A 15,015-nucleotide genomic window follows, 5' to 3' on the forward strand; every position below is an offset into this window, starting at 1 on the left:
TGTTACAGACCATTGCGTTAAGGGTACAATTTGCTACAACTTTTGTAGTAAAAATATTTCTGTAATATGCTTCGGATACCGTTTTTTTTCAACACTCTTCTATTTTTAACATTTTTGAAAAATTTTCCTCATTGTTGCATCTGGGAGCAAAAATGTTACAGACCATTGCGTTAAGGGTACAATTTGCTACAACTTTTGTAGTAAAACTTTTTCTGTAGTATGTTCGGGATACCGTTTTTTTTCAACACTCTTCTATTTTTAACATTTTCGAAAAATTCTCCATATTGATGCATCTAGGAGCAAAAATGTTACAGGCCATTGCGTTAAGGGTACAATTTACTACAACTTTTGCAGTAAAAATATTTCTGTAATATGCTTCGGATACCGTTTTTTTTCAACACTCTTCTATTTTTAACATTTTCGAAAAATTCTCCATATTGATGCATCTAGGAGCAAAAATGTTACAGACCATTGCGTTAAGGGTACAATTTGCTACAACTTTTGTAGCAAAAGTTTTTCTGTAATATGCTTCGGATACCGTTTTTTTTTCAACACTCTTTTATTTTTAACATTTTCGAAAAATTCTCCATATTGATGCATCTAGGAGCAAAAATGTTACAGACCATTACGTTAAGGGTACAATTTGCTACAACTTTTGTAGTATAAATATTTCTGTAATATGCTTCGGATACCGTTTTTTTTCAACACTCTTCAATTTTTAACATTTTTGAAAAATTTTCCTCATTGATGCATCTGGGAGCAAAAATGTTACAGACCATTGCGTTAAGGGTACAATTTGCTACAACTTTTGTAGTAAAACTTTTTCTGTAGTATGTTCGGGATACCGTTTTTTTTCAACACTCTTCTATTTTTAACATTTTCGAAAAATTCTCCATATTGATGCATCTAGGAGCAAAAATGTTACAGGCCATTGCGTTAAGGGTACAATTTACTACAACTTTTGTAGTAAAACTTTTTCTGTAGTATGTTCGGGATACCATTTTTTTTCAACACTCTTCTATTTTTAACGTTTTCGAAAAATTCTCCTCATTGATGCATCTGGGAGCAAAAATGTTACAGACCATTGCGTTAAGAGTACAATTTGCTACAACTTTTGTAGTAAAAATATTTCTGTAATATGCTTCGGATACCGTTTTTTTTCAACACTCTTCTATTTTTAACATTTTCGAAAAATTCTCCATATTGATGCATCTAGGAGCAAAAATGTTACAGACCATTGCGTTAAGGGTACAATTTGCTACAACTTTTGTAGTAAAAGTTTTTCTGTAATATGCTTCGGATACCGTTTTTTTTCAACACTCTTCTATTTTTAACATTTTCGAAAAATTCTCCATATTGATGCATCTAGGAGCAAAAATGTTACAGACCATTGCGTTAAGGGTACAATTTTCTACAACTTTTGTAGCAAAAGTTTTTCTGTAATATGCTTCGGATACCGTTTTTTTTCAACACTCTTTTATTTTTAACATTTTCGAAAAATTCTCCATATTGATGCATCTAGGAGCAAAAATGTTACAGACCATTACGTTAAGGGTACAATTTGCTACAACTTTTGTAGTATAAATATTTCTGTAATATGCTTCGGATACCGTTTTTTTTCAACACTCTTCAATTTTTAACATTTTTGAAAAATTTTCCTCATTGATGCATCTGGGAGCAAAAATGTTACAGACCATTGCGTTAAGGGTACAATTTGCTACAACTTTTGTAGTAAAAATATTTCTGTAATATGCTTCGGATACCGTTTTTTTTCAACACTCTTCTATTTTTAACATTTTCGAAAAATTCTCCATATTGATGCATCTAGGAGCAAAAATGTTACAGACCATTGCGTTAAGGGTACAATTTGCTACAACTTTTGTAGCAAAAGTTTTTCTGTAATATGCTTCGGATACCGTTTTTTTTCAACACTCTTCTATTTTTAACATTTTTAAAAAATTCTCCATATTGATGCATTTAGGAGCAAAAATGTTACAGACCATTGCGTTAAGGGTACAATTTGCTACAACTTTTGTAGTAAAAGATTTTCTGTAATATGCTTCGGATACCGTTTTTTTTCAACACTCTTCTATTTTTAACATTTTCGAAAAATTCTCCATATTGATGCATCTAGGAGCAAAAATGTTACAGACCATTGCGTTAAGGGTACAATTTGCTACAACTTTTGTAGTAAAAATATTTCTGTAATATGCTTCGGATACCGTTTTTTTTCAACACTCTTCTATTTTTAACATTTTCGAAAAATTCTCCATATTGATGCATCTAGGAGCAAAAATGTTACAGACCATTACGTTAAGGGTACAATTTGCTACAACTTTTGTAGTATAAATATTTCTGTAATATGCTTCGGATACCGTTTTTTTTCAACATTCTTCTATTTTTAACATTTTTGAAAAATTTTCCTCATTGATGCATCTGGGAGCAAAAATGTTACAGACCATTGCGTTAAGGGTACAATTTGCTACAACTTTTGTAGTAAAAGTTTTTCTGTAATATGCTTCGGATACCGTTTTTTTTCAACACTCTTCTATTTTTAACATTTTCGAAAAATTTTCCATATTGATGCATCTAGGAGCAAAAATGTTACAGACCATTGCGTTAAGGGTACAATTTGCTACAACTTTTGTAGTAAAAGTTTTTCTGTAGTATGCTTCGAATACCGTTTTTTTTCAACACTCTTCTATTTTTAACATTTTTGAAAAATTCTCCATATTGATGCATCTAGGAGCAAAAATGTTACAGGCCATTGCGTTAAGGGTACAATTTACTACAACTTTTGTAGTAAAAATATTTCTGTAATATGCTTCGGATACCGTTTTTTTTCAACACTCTTCTATTTTTAACATTTTCGAAAAATTCTCCATATTGATGCATCTAGGAGCAAAAATATTACAGACCATTGCGTTAAGGGTACAATTTGCTACAACTTTTGTAGTAAAAATATTTCTGTAATATGCTTCGGATACCGTTTTTTTTCAACACTCTTCTATTTTTAACATTTTCGAAAAATTCTCCATATTGATGCATCTAGGAGCAAAAATGTTACAGACCATTACGTTAAGGGTACAATTTGCTACAACTTTTGTAGTATAAATATTTCTGTAATATGCTTCGGATACCGTTTTTTTTCAACACTCTTCTATTTTTAACATTTTTGAAAAATTTTCCTCATTGATGCATCTGGGAGCAAAAATGTTACAGACCATTGCGTTAAGGGTACAATTTGCTACAACTTTTGTAGTAAAAGTTTTTCTGTAATATGCTTCGGATACCGTTTTTTTTCAACACTCTTCTATTTTTAACATTTTCGAAAAATTTTCCATATTGATGCATCTAGGAGCAAAAATGTTACAGACCATTGCGTTAAGGGTACAATTTGCTACAACTTTTGTAGTAAAAGTTTTTCTGTAGTATGCTTCGAATACCGTTTTTTTTCAACACTCTTCTATTTTTAACATTTTTGAAAAATTCTCCATATTGATGCATCTAGGAGCAAAAATGTTACAGGCCATTGCGTTAAGGGTACAATTTACTACAACTTTTGTAGTAAAAATATTTCTGTAATATGCTTCGGATACCGTTTTTTTTCAACACTCTTCTATTTTTAACATTTTCGAAAAATTCTCCATATTGATGCATCTAGGAGCAAAAATGTTACAGACCATTGCGTTAAGGGTACAATTTGCTACAACTTTTGTAGCAAAAGTTTTTCTGTAATATGCTTCGGATACCGTTTTTTTTCAACACTCTTCTATTTTTAACATTTTCGAAAAATTCTCCATATTGATGCATCTAGGAGCAAAAATGTTACAGGCCATTGCGTTAAGGGTACAATTTACTACAACTTTTGTAGTAAAACTTTTTCTGTAGTATGTTCGGGATACCATTTTTTTTCAACACTCTTCTATTTTTAACGTTTTCGAAAAATTCTCCTCATTGATGCATCTGGGAGCAAAAATGTTACAGACCATTGCGTTAAGAGTACAATTTGCTACAACTTTTGTAGTAAAAATATTTCTGTAATATGCTTCGGATACCGTTTTTTTTCAACACTCTTCTATTTTTAACATTTTCGAAAAATTCTCCATATTGATGCATCTAGGAGCAAAAATGTTACAGACCATTGCGTTAAGGGTACAATTTGCTACAACTTTTGTAGTAAAACTTTTTCTGTAGTATCTTCGGGATACCGTTTTTTTTCAACACTCTTCTATTTTTAACATTTTCGAAAAATTCTCCATATTGATGCATCTAGGAGCAAAAATGTTACAGACCATTGCGTTAAGGGTACAATTTGCTACAACTTTTGTAGTAAAAGATTTTCTGTAATATGCTTCGGATACCGTTTTTTTTCAACACTCTTCTATTTTTAACATTTTCGAAAAATTCTCCATATTGATGCATCTAGGAGCAAAAATGTTACAGACCATTGCGTTAAGGGTACAATTTGCTACAACTTTTGTAGTAAAAATATTTCTGTAATATGCTTCGGATACCGTTTTTTTTCAACACTCTTCTATTTTTAACATTTTCGAAAAATTCTCCATATTGATGCATCTAGGAGCAAAAATGTTACAGGCCATTGCGTTAAGGGTACAATTTACTACAACTTTTGTAGTAAAAATATTTCTGTAATATGCTTCGGATACCGTTTTTTTTCAACACTCTTCTATTTTTAACATTTTCGAAAAATTCTCCATATTGATGCATCTAGGAGCAAAAATGTTACAGACCATTGCGTTAAGGGTACAATTTGCTACAACTTTTGTAGCAAAAGTTTTTCTGTAATATGCTTCGGATACCGTTTTTTTTCAACACTCTTTTATTTTTAACATTTTCGAAAAATTCTCCATATTGATGCATCTAGGAGCAAAAATGTTACAGACCATTACGTTAAGGGTACAATTTGCTACAACTTTTGTAGTATAAATATTTCTGTAATATGCTTCGGATACCGTTTTTTTTCAACACTCTTCAATTTTTAACATTTTTGAAAAATTTTCCTCATTGATGCATCTGGGAGCAAAAATGTTACAGACCATTGCGTTAAGGGTACAATTTGCTACAACTTTTGTAGTAAAAATATTTCTGTAATATGCTTCGGATACCGTTTTTTTTCAACACTCTTCTATTTTTAACATTTTCGAAAAATTCTCCATATTGATGCATCTAGGAGCAAAAATGTTACAGGCCATTGCGTTAAGGGTACAATTTACTACAACTTTTGTAGTAAAAATATTTCTGTAATATGCTTCGGATACCGTTTTTTTTCAACACTCTTCTATTTTTAACATTTTCGAAAAATTCTCCATATTGATGCATCTAGGAGCAAAAATGTTACAGACCATTGCGTTAAGGGTACAATTTGCTACAACTTTTGTAGCAAAAGTTTTTCTGTAATATGCTTCGGATACCGTTTTTTTTCAACACTCTTTTATTTTTAACATTTTCGAAAAATTCTCCATATTGATGCATCTAGGAGCAAAAATGTTACAGACCATTACGTTAAGGGTACAATTTGCTACAACTTTTGTAGTATAAATATTTCTGTAATATGCTTCGGATACCGTTTTTTTTCAACACTCTTCTATTTTTAACATTTTTGAAAAATTTTCCTCATTGATGCATCTGGGAGCAAAAATGTTACAGACCATTGCGTTAAGGGTACAATTTGCTACAACTTTTGTAGTAAAAGTTTTTCTGTAATATGCTTCGGATACCGTTTTTTTTCAACACTCTTCTATTTTTAACATTTTCGAAAAATTTTCCATATTGATGCATCTAGGAGCAAAAATGTTACAGACCATTGCGTTAAGGGTACAATTTGCTACAACTTTTGTAGTAAAAGTTTTTCTGTAGTATGCTTCGAATACCGTTTTTTTTCAACACTCTTCTATTTTTAACATTTTTGAAAAATTCTCCATATTGATGCATCTAGGAGCAAAAATGTTACAGGCCATTGCGTTAAGGGTACAATTTACTACAACTTTTGTAGTAAAAATATTTCTGTAATATGCTTCGGATACCGTTTTTTTTCAACACTCTTCTATTTTTAACATTTTCGAAAAATTCTCCATATTGATGCATCTAGGAGCAAAAATGTTACAGACCATTGCGTTAAGGGTACAATTTGCTACAACTTTTGTAGCAAAAGTTTTTCTGTAATATGCTTCGGATACCGTTTTTTTTCAACACTCTTCTATTTTTAACATTTTCGAAAAATTCTCCATATTGATGCATCTAGGAGCAAAAATGTTACAGGCCATTGCGTTAAGGGTACAATTTACTACAACTTTTGTAGTAAAACTTTTTCTGTAGTATGTTCGGGATACCATTTTTTTTCAACACTCTTCTATTTTTAACGTTTTCGAAAAATTCTCCTCATTGATGCATCTGGGAGCAAAAATGTTACAGACCATTGCGTTAAGAGTACAATTTGCTACAACTTTTGTAGTAAAAATATTTCTGTAATATGCTTCGGATACCGTTTTTTTTCAACACTCTTCTATTTTTAACATTTTCGAAAAATTCTCCATATTGATGCATCTAGGAGCAAAAATGTTACAGACCATTGCGTTAAGGGTACAATTTGCTACAACTTTTGTAGTAAAACTTTTTCTGTAGTATCTTCGGGATACCGTTTTTTTTCAACACTCTTCTATTTTTAACATTTTCGAAAAATTCTCCATATTGATGCATCTAGGAGCAAAAATGTTACAGACCATTGCGTTAAGGGTACAATTTGCTACAACTTTTGTAGTAAAAGATTTTCTGTAATATGCTTCGGATACCGTTTTTTTTCAACACTCTTCTATTTTTAACATTTTCGAAAAATTCTCCATATTGATGCATCTAGGAGCAAAAATGTTACAGACCATTGCGTTAAGGGTACAATTTGCTACAACTTTTGTAGTAAAAATATTTCTGTAATATGCTTCGGATACCGTTTTTTTTCAACACTCTTCTATTTTTAACATTTTCGAAAAATTCTCCATATTGATGCATCTAGGAGCAAAAATGTTACAGGCCATTGCGTTAAGGGTACAATTTACTACAACTTTTGTAGTAAAAATATTTCTGTAATATGCTTCGGATACCGTTTTTTTTCAACACTCTTCTATTTTTAACATTTTCGAAAAATTCTCCATATTGATGCATCTAGGAGCAAAAATGTTACAGACCATTGCGTTAAGGGTACAATTTGCTACAACTTTTGTAGCAAAAGTTTTTCTGTAATATGCTTCGGATACCGTTTTTTTTCAACACTCTTTTATTTTTAACATTTTCGAAAAATTCTCCATATTGATGCATCTAGGAGCAAAAATGTTACAGACCATTACGTTAAGGGTACAATTTGCTACAACTTTTGTAGTATAAATATTTCTGTAATATGCTTCGGATACCGTTTTTTTTCAACACTCTTCAATTTTTAACATTTTTGAAAAATTTTCCTCATTGATGCATCTGGGAGCAAAAATGTTACAGACCATTGCGTTAAGGGTACAATTTGCTACAACTTTTGTAGTAAAAATATTTCTGTAATATGCTTCGGATACCGTTTTTTTTCAACACTCTTCTATTTTTAACATTTTCGAAAAATTCTCCATATTGATGCATCTAGGAGCAAAAATGTTACAGGCCATTGCGTTAAGGGTACAATTTACTACAACTTTTGTAGTAAAAATATTTCTGTAATATGCTTCGGATACCGTTTTTTTTCAACACTCTTCTATTTTTAACATTTTCGAAAAATTCTCCATATTGATGCATCTAGGAGCAAAAATGTTACAGACCATTGCGTTAAGGGTACAATTTGCTACAACTTTTGTAGCAAAAGTTTTTCTGTAATATGCTTCGGATACCGTTTTTTTTCAACACTCTTTTATTTTTAACATTTTCGAAAAATTCTCCATATTGATGCATCTAGGAGCAAAAATGTTACAGACCATTACGTTAAGGGTACAATTTGCTACAACTTTTGTAGTATAAATATTTCTGTAATATGCTTCGGATACCGTTTTTTTTCAACACTCTTCAATTTTTAACATTTTTGAAAAATTTTCCTCATTGATGCATCTGGGAGCAAAAATGTTACAGACCATTGCGTTAAGGGTACAATTTTCTACAACTTTTGTAGCAAAAGTTTTTCTGTAATATGCTTCGGATACCGTTTTTTTTCAACACTCTTTTATTTTTAACATTTTCGAAAAATTCTCCATATTGATGCATCTAGGAGCAAAAATGTTACAGACCATTACGTTAAGGGTACAATTTGCTACAACTTTTGTAGTATAAATATTTCTGTAATATGCTTCGGATACCGTTTTTTTTCAACACTCTTCAATTTTTAACATTTTTGAAAAATTTTCCTCATTGATGCATCTGGGAGCAAAAATGTTACAGACCATTGCGTTAAGGGTACAATTTGCTACAACTTTTGTAGTAAAAATATTTCTGTAATATGCTTCGGATACCGTTTTTTTTCAACACTCTTCTATTTTTAACATTTTCGAAAAATTCTCCATATTGATGCATCTAGGAGCAAAAATGTTACAGACCATTGCGTTAAGGGTACAATTTGCTACAACTTTTGTAGTAAAAGATTTTCTGTAATATGCTTCGGATACCGTTTTTTTTCAACACTCTTCTATTTTTAACATTTTCGAAAAATTCTCCATATTGATGCATCTAGGAGCAAAAATGTTACAGACCATTGCGTTAAGGGTACAATTTGCTACAACTTTTGTAGTAAAAATATTTCTGTAATATGCTTCGGATACCGTTTTTTTTCAACACTCTTCTATTTTTAACATTTTCGAAAAATTCTCCATATTGATGCATCTAGGAGCAAAAATGTTACAGACCATTACGTTAAGGGTACAATTTGCTACAACTTTTGTAGTATAAATATTTCTGTAATATGCTTCGGATACCGTTTTTTTTCAACACTCTTCTATTTTTAACATTTTTGAAAAATTTTCCTCATTGATGCATCTGGGAGCAAAAATGTTACAGACCATTGCGTTAAGGGTACAATTTGCTACAACTTTTGTAGTAAAAGTTTTTCTGTAATATGCTTCGGATACCGTTTTTTTTCAACACACTTCTATTTTTAACATTTTCGAAAAATTTTCCATATTGATGCATCTAGGAGCAAAAATGTTACAGACCATTGCGTTAAGGGTACAATTTGCTACAACTTTTGTAGTAAAAGTTTTTCTGTAATATGCTTCGGATACCGTTTTTTTTCAACACTCTTCTATTTTTAACATTTTCGAAAAATTCTCCATATTGATGCATCTAGGAGCAAAAATGTTACAGACCATTGCGTTAAGGGTACAATTTGCTACAACTTTTGTAGCAAAAGTTTTTCTGTAATATGCTTCGGATACCGTTTTTTTTCAACACTCTTCTATTTTTAACATTTTCGAAAAATTCTCCATATTGATGCATCTAGGAGCAAAAATGTTACAGGCCATTGCGTTAAGGGTACAATTTACTACAACTTTTGTAGTAAAACTTTTTCTGTAGTATGTTCGGGATACCATTTTTTTTCAACACTCTTCTATTTTTAACATTTTCGAAAAATTCTCCTCATTGATGCATCTGGGAGCAAAAATGTTACAGACCATTGCGTTAAGAGTACAATTTGCTACAACTTTTGTAGTAAAAATATTTCTGTAATATGCTTCGGATACCGTTTTTTTTTAACACTCTTCTATTTTTAACATTTTCGAAAAATTCTCCATATTGATGCATCTAGGAGCAAAAATGTTACAGGCCATTGCGTTAAGGGTACAATTTACTACAACTTTTGTAGTAAAACTTTTTCTGTAGTATGTTCGGGATACCATTTTTTTTCAACACTCTTCTATTTTTAACATTTTCGAAAAATTCTCCTCATTGATGCATCTGGGAGCAAAAATGTTACAGACCATTGCGTTAAGGGTACAATTTGCTACAACTTTTGTAGTAAAAGTTTTTCTGTAATATGCTTCGGATACCGTTTTTTTTCAACACTCTTCTATTTTTAACATTTTCGAAAAATTCTCCATATTGATGCATCTAGGAGCAAAAATGTTACAGACCATTGCGTTAAGGGTACAATTTGCTACAACTTTTGTAGTAAAAGTTTTTCTGTAATATGCTTCGGATACCGTTTTTTTTCAACACTCTTCTATTTTTAACATTTTCGAAAAATTCTCCATATTGATGCATCTAGGAGCAAAAATGTTACAGACCATTGCGTTAAGGGTACAATTTGCTACAACTTTTGTAGCAAAAGTTTTTCTGTAATATGCTTCGGATACCGTTTTTTTTCAACACTCTTCTATTTTTAACATTTTTAAAAAATTCTCCATATTGATGCATTTAGGAGCAAAAATGTTACAGACCATTGCGTTAAGGGTACAATTTGCTACAACTTTTGTAGTAAAAGATTTTCTGTAATATGCTTCGGATACCGTTTTTTTTCAACACTCTTCTATTTTTAACATTTTCGAAAAATTCTCCATATTGATGCATCTAGGAGCAAAAATGTTACAGACCATTGCGTTAAGGGTACAATTTGCTACAACTTTTGTAGTAAAAATATTTCTGTAATATGCTTCGGATACCGTTTTTTTTCAACACTCTTCTATTTTTAACATTTTCGAAAAATTCTCCATATTGATGCATCTAGGAGCAAAAATGTTACAGACCATTACGTTAAGGGTACAATTTGCTACAACTTTTGTTATTAAATATTTCTGTAATATGCTTCGGATACCGTTTTTTTTCAACACTCTTCTATTTTTAACATTTTTGAAAAATTTTCCTCATTGATGCATCTGGGAGCAAAAATGTTACAGACCATTGCGTTAAGGGTACAATTTGCTACAACTTTTGTAGTAAAAGTTTTTCTGTAATATGCTTCGGATACCGTTTTTTTTCAACACTCTTCTATTTTTAACATTTTCGAAAAATTTTCCATATTGATGCATCTAGGAGCAAAAATGTTACAGACCATTGCGTTAAGGGTACAATTTGCTACAACTTTTGTAGTAAAAGTTTTTCTGTAGTATGCTTCGAATACCGTTTTTTTTCAACACTCTTCTATTTTTAACATTTTTGAAAAATTCTCCATATTGATGCATCTAGGAGCAAAAATGTTACAGGCCATTGCGTTAAGGGTACAATTTACTACAACTTTTGTAGTAAAAATATTTCTGTAATATGCTTCGGATACCGTTTTTTTTCAACACTCTTCTATTTTTAACATTTTCGAAAAATTCTCCATATTGATGCATCTAGGAGCAAAAATGTTACAGACCATTGCGTTAAGGGTACAATTTGCTACAACTTTTGTAGCAAAAGTTTTTCTGTAATATGCTTCGGATACCGTTTTTTTTCAACACTCTTCTATTTTTAACATTTTCGAAAAATTCTCCATATTGATGCATCTAGGAGCAAAAATGTTACAGGCCATTGCGTTAAGGGTACAATTTACTACAACTTTTGTAGTAAAACTTTTTCTGTAGTATGTTCGGGATACCATTTTTTTTCAACACTCTTCTATTTTTAACATTTTCGAAAAATTCTCCTCATTGATGCATCTGGGAGCAAAAATGTTACAGACCATTGCGTTAAGAGTACAATTTGCTACAACTTTTGTAGTAAAAATATTTCTGTAATATGCTTCGGATACCGTTTTTTTTCAACACTCTTCTATTTTTAACATTTTCGAAAAATTCTCCATATTGATGCATCTAGGAGCAAAAATGTTACAGGCCATTGCGTTAAGGGTACAATTTACTACAACTTTTGTAGTAAAACTTTTTCTGTAGTATGTTCGGGATACCATTTTTTTTCAACACTCTTCTATTTTTAACATTTTCGAAAAATTCTCCTCATTGATGCATCTGGGAGCAAAAATGTTACAGACCATTGCGTTAAGGGTACAATTTGCTACAACTTTTGTAGTAAAAGTTTTTCTGTAATATGCTTCGGATACCGTTTTTTTTCAACACTCTTCTATTTTTAACATTTTCGAAAAATTCTCCATATTGATGCATCTAGGAGCAAAAATGTTACAGACCATTGCGTTAAGGGTACAATTTGCTACAACTTTTGTAGTAAAAGTTTTTCTGTAATATGCTTCGGATACCGTTTTTTTTCAACACTCTTCTATTTTTAACATTTTCGAAAAATTCTCCATATTGATGCATCTAGGAGCAAAAATGTTACAGACCATTGCGTTAAGGGTACAATTTGCTACAACTTTTGTAGCAAAAGTTTTTCTGTAATATGCTTCGGATACCGTTTTTTTTCAACACTCTTCTATTTTTAACATTTTCGAAAAATTCTCCATATTGATGCATCTAGGAGCAAAAATGTTACAGGCCATTGCGTTAAGGGTACAATTTACTACAACTTTTGTAGTAAAACTTTTTCTGTAGTATGTTCGGGATACCATTTTTTTTCAACACTCTTCTATTTTTAACGTTTTCGAAAAATTCTCCTCATTGATGCATCTGGGAGCAAAAATGTTACAGACCATTGCGTTAAGAGTACAATTTGCTACAACTTTTGTAGTAAAAATATTTCTGTAATATGCTTCGGATACCGTTTTTTTTCAACACTCTTCTATTTTTAACATTTTCGAAAAATTCTCCATATTGATGCATCTAGGAGCAAAAATGTTACAGACCATTGCGTTAAGGGTACAATTTGCTACAACTTTTGTAGTAAAACTTTTTCTGTAGTATGTTCGGGATACCGTTTTTTTTCAACACTCTTCTATTTTTAACATTTTCGAAAAATTCTCCATATTGATGCATCTAGGAGCAAAAATGTTACAGACCATTGCGTTAAGGGTACAATTTGCTACAACTTTTGTAGTAAAAGTTTTTCTGTAATATGCTTCGGATACCGTTTTTTTTCAACACTCTTCTATTTTTAACATTTTCGAAAAATTCTCCATATTGATGCATCTAGGAGCAAAAATGTTACAGACCATTGCGTTAAGGGTACAATTTGCTACAACTTTTGTAGTAAAAGATTTTCTGTAATATGCTTCGGATACCGTTTTTTTTCAACACTCTTCTATTTTTAACATTTTCGAAAAATTCTCCATATTGATGCATCTAGGAGCAAAAATGTTACAGACCATTGCGTTAAGGGTACAATTTGCTACAACTTTTGTAGCAAAAGTTTTTCTGTAATATGCTTCGGATACCGTTTTTTTTCAACACTCTTCTATTTTTAACATTTTTAAAAAATTCTCCATATTGATGCATTTAGGAGCAAAAATGTTACAGACCATTGCGTTAAGGGTACAATTTGCTACAACTTTTGTAGTAAAAGTTTTTCTGTAATATGCTTCGGATACCGTTTTTTTTCAACACTCTTCTATTTTTAACATTTTCGAAAAATTTTCCATATTGATGCATCTAGGAGCAAAAATGTTACAGACCATTGCGTTAAGGGTACAATTTGCTACAACTTTTGTAGTAAAAGTTTTTCTGTAGTATGCTTCGAATACCGTTTTTTTTCAACACTCTTCTATTTTTAACATTTTTGAAAAATTCTCCATATTGATGCATCTAGGAGCAAAAATGTTACAGGCCATTGCGTTAAGGGTACAATTTACTACAACTTTTGTAGTAAAAATATTTCTGTAATATGCTTCGGATACCGTTTTTTTTCAACACTCTTCTATTTTTAACATTTTCGAAAAATTCTCCATATTGATGCATCTAGGAGCAAAAATGTTACAGACCATTGCGTTAAGGGTACAATTTGCTACAACTTTTGTAGCAAAAGTTTTTCTGTAATATGCTTCGGATACCGTTTTTTTTCAACACTCTTCTATTTTTAACATTTTCGAAAAATTCTCCATATTGATGCATCTAGGAGCAAAAATGTTACAGGCCATTGCGTTAAGGGTACAATTTACTACAACTTTTGTAGTAAAACTTTTTCTGTAGTATGTTCGGGATACCATTTTTTTTCAACACTCTTCTATTTTTAACATTTTCGAAAAATTCTCCTCATTGATGCATCTGGGAGCAAAAATGTTACAGACCATTGCGTTAAGAGTACAATTTGCTACAACTTTTGTAGTAAAAATATTTCTGTAATATGCTTCGGATACCGTTTTTTTTTAACACTCTTCTATTTTTAACATTTTCGAAAAATTCTCCATATTGATGCATCTAGGAGCAAAAATGTTACAGGCCATTGCGTTAAGGGTACAATTTACTACAACTTTTGTAGTAAAACTTTTTCTGTAGTATGTTCGGGATACCATTTTTTTTCAACACTCTTCTATTTTTAACATTTTCGAAAAATTCTCCTCATTGATGCATCTGGGAGCAAAAATGTTACAGACCATTGCGTTAAGGGTACAATTTGCTACAACTTTTGTAGTAAAAGTTTTTCTGTAATATGCTTCGGATACCGTTTTTTTTCAACACTCTTCTATTTTTAACATTTTCGAAAAATTCTCCATATTGATGCATCTAGGAGCAAAAATGTTACAGACCATTGCGTTAAGGGTACAATTTGCTACAACTTTTGTAGTAAAAGTTTTTCTGTAATATGCTTCGGATACCGTTTTTTTTCAACACTCTTCTATTTTTAACATTTTCGAAAAATTCTCCATATTGATGCATCTAGGAGCAAAAATGTTACAGACCATTGCGTTATGGGTACAATTTGCTACAACTTTTGTAGCAAAAGTTTTTCTGTAATATGCTTCGGATACCGTTTTTTTTCAACACTCTTCTATTTTTAACATTTTTAAAAAATTCTCCATATTGATGCATTTAGGAGCAAAAATGTTACAGACCATTGCGTTAAGGGTACAATTTGCTACAACTTTTGTAGTAAAAGATTTTCTGTAATATGCTTCGGATACCGTTTTTTTTCAACACTCTTCTATTTTTAACATTTTCGAAAAATTCTCCATATTGATGCATCTAGGAGCAAAAATGTTACAGACCATTGCGTTAA

This window comes from Onthophagus taurus, chromosome 11 (genome assembly GCF_036711975.1).
Source record: "Onthophagus taurus isolate NC chromosome 11, IU_Otau_3.0, whole genome shotgun sequence".
Classification (NCBI taxonomy): Eukaryota; Metazoa; Arthropoda; class Insecta; order Coleoptera; family Scarabaeidae; genus Onthophagus; species Onthophagus taurus.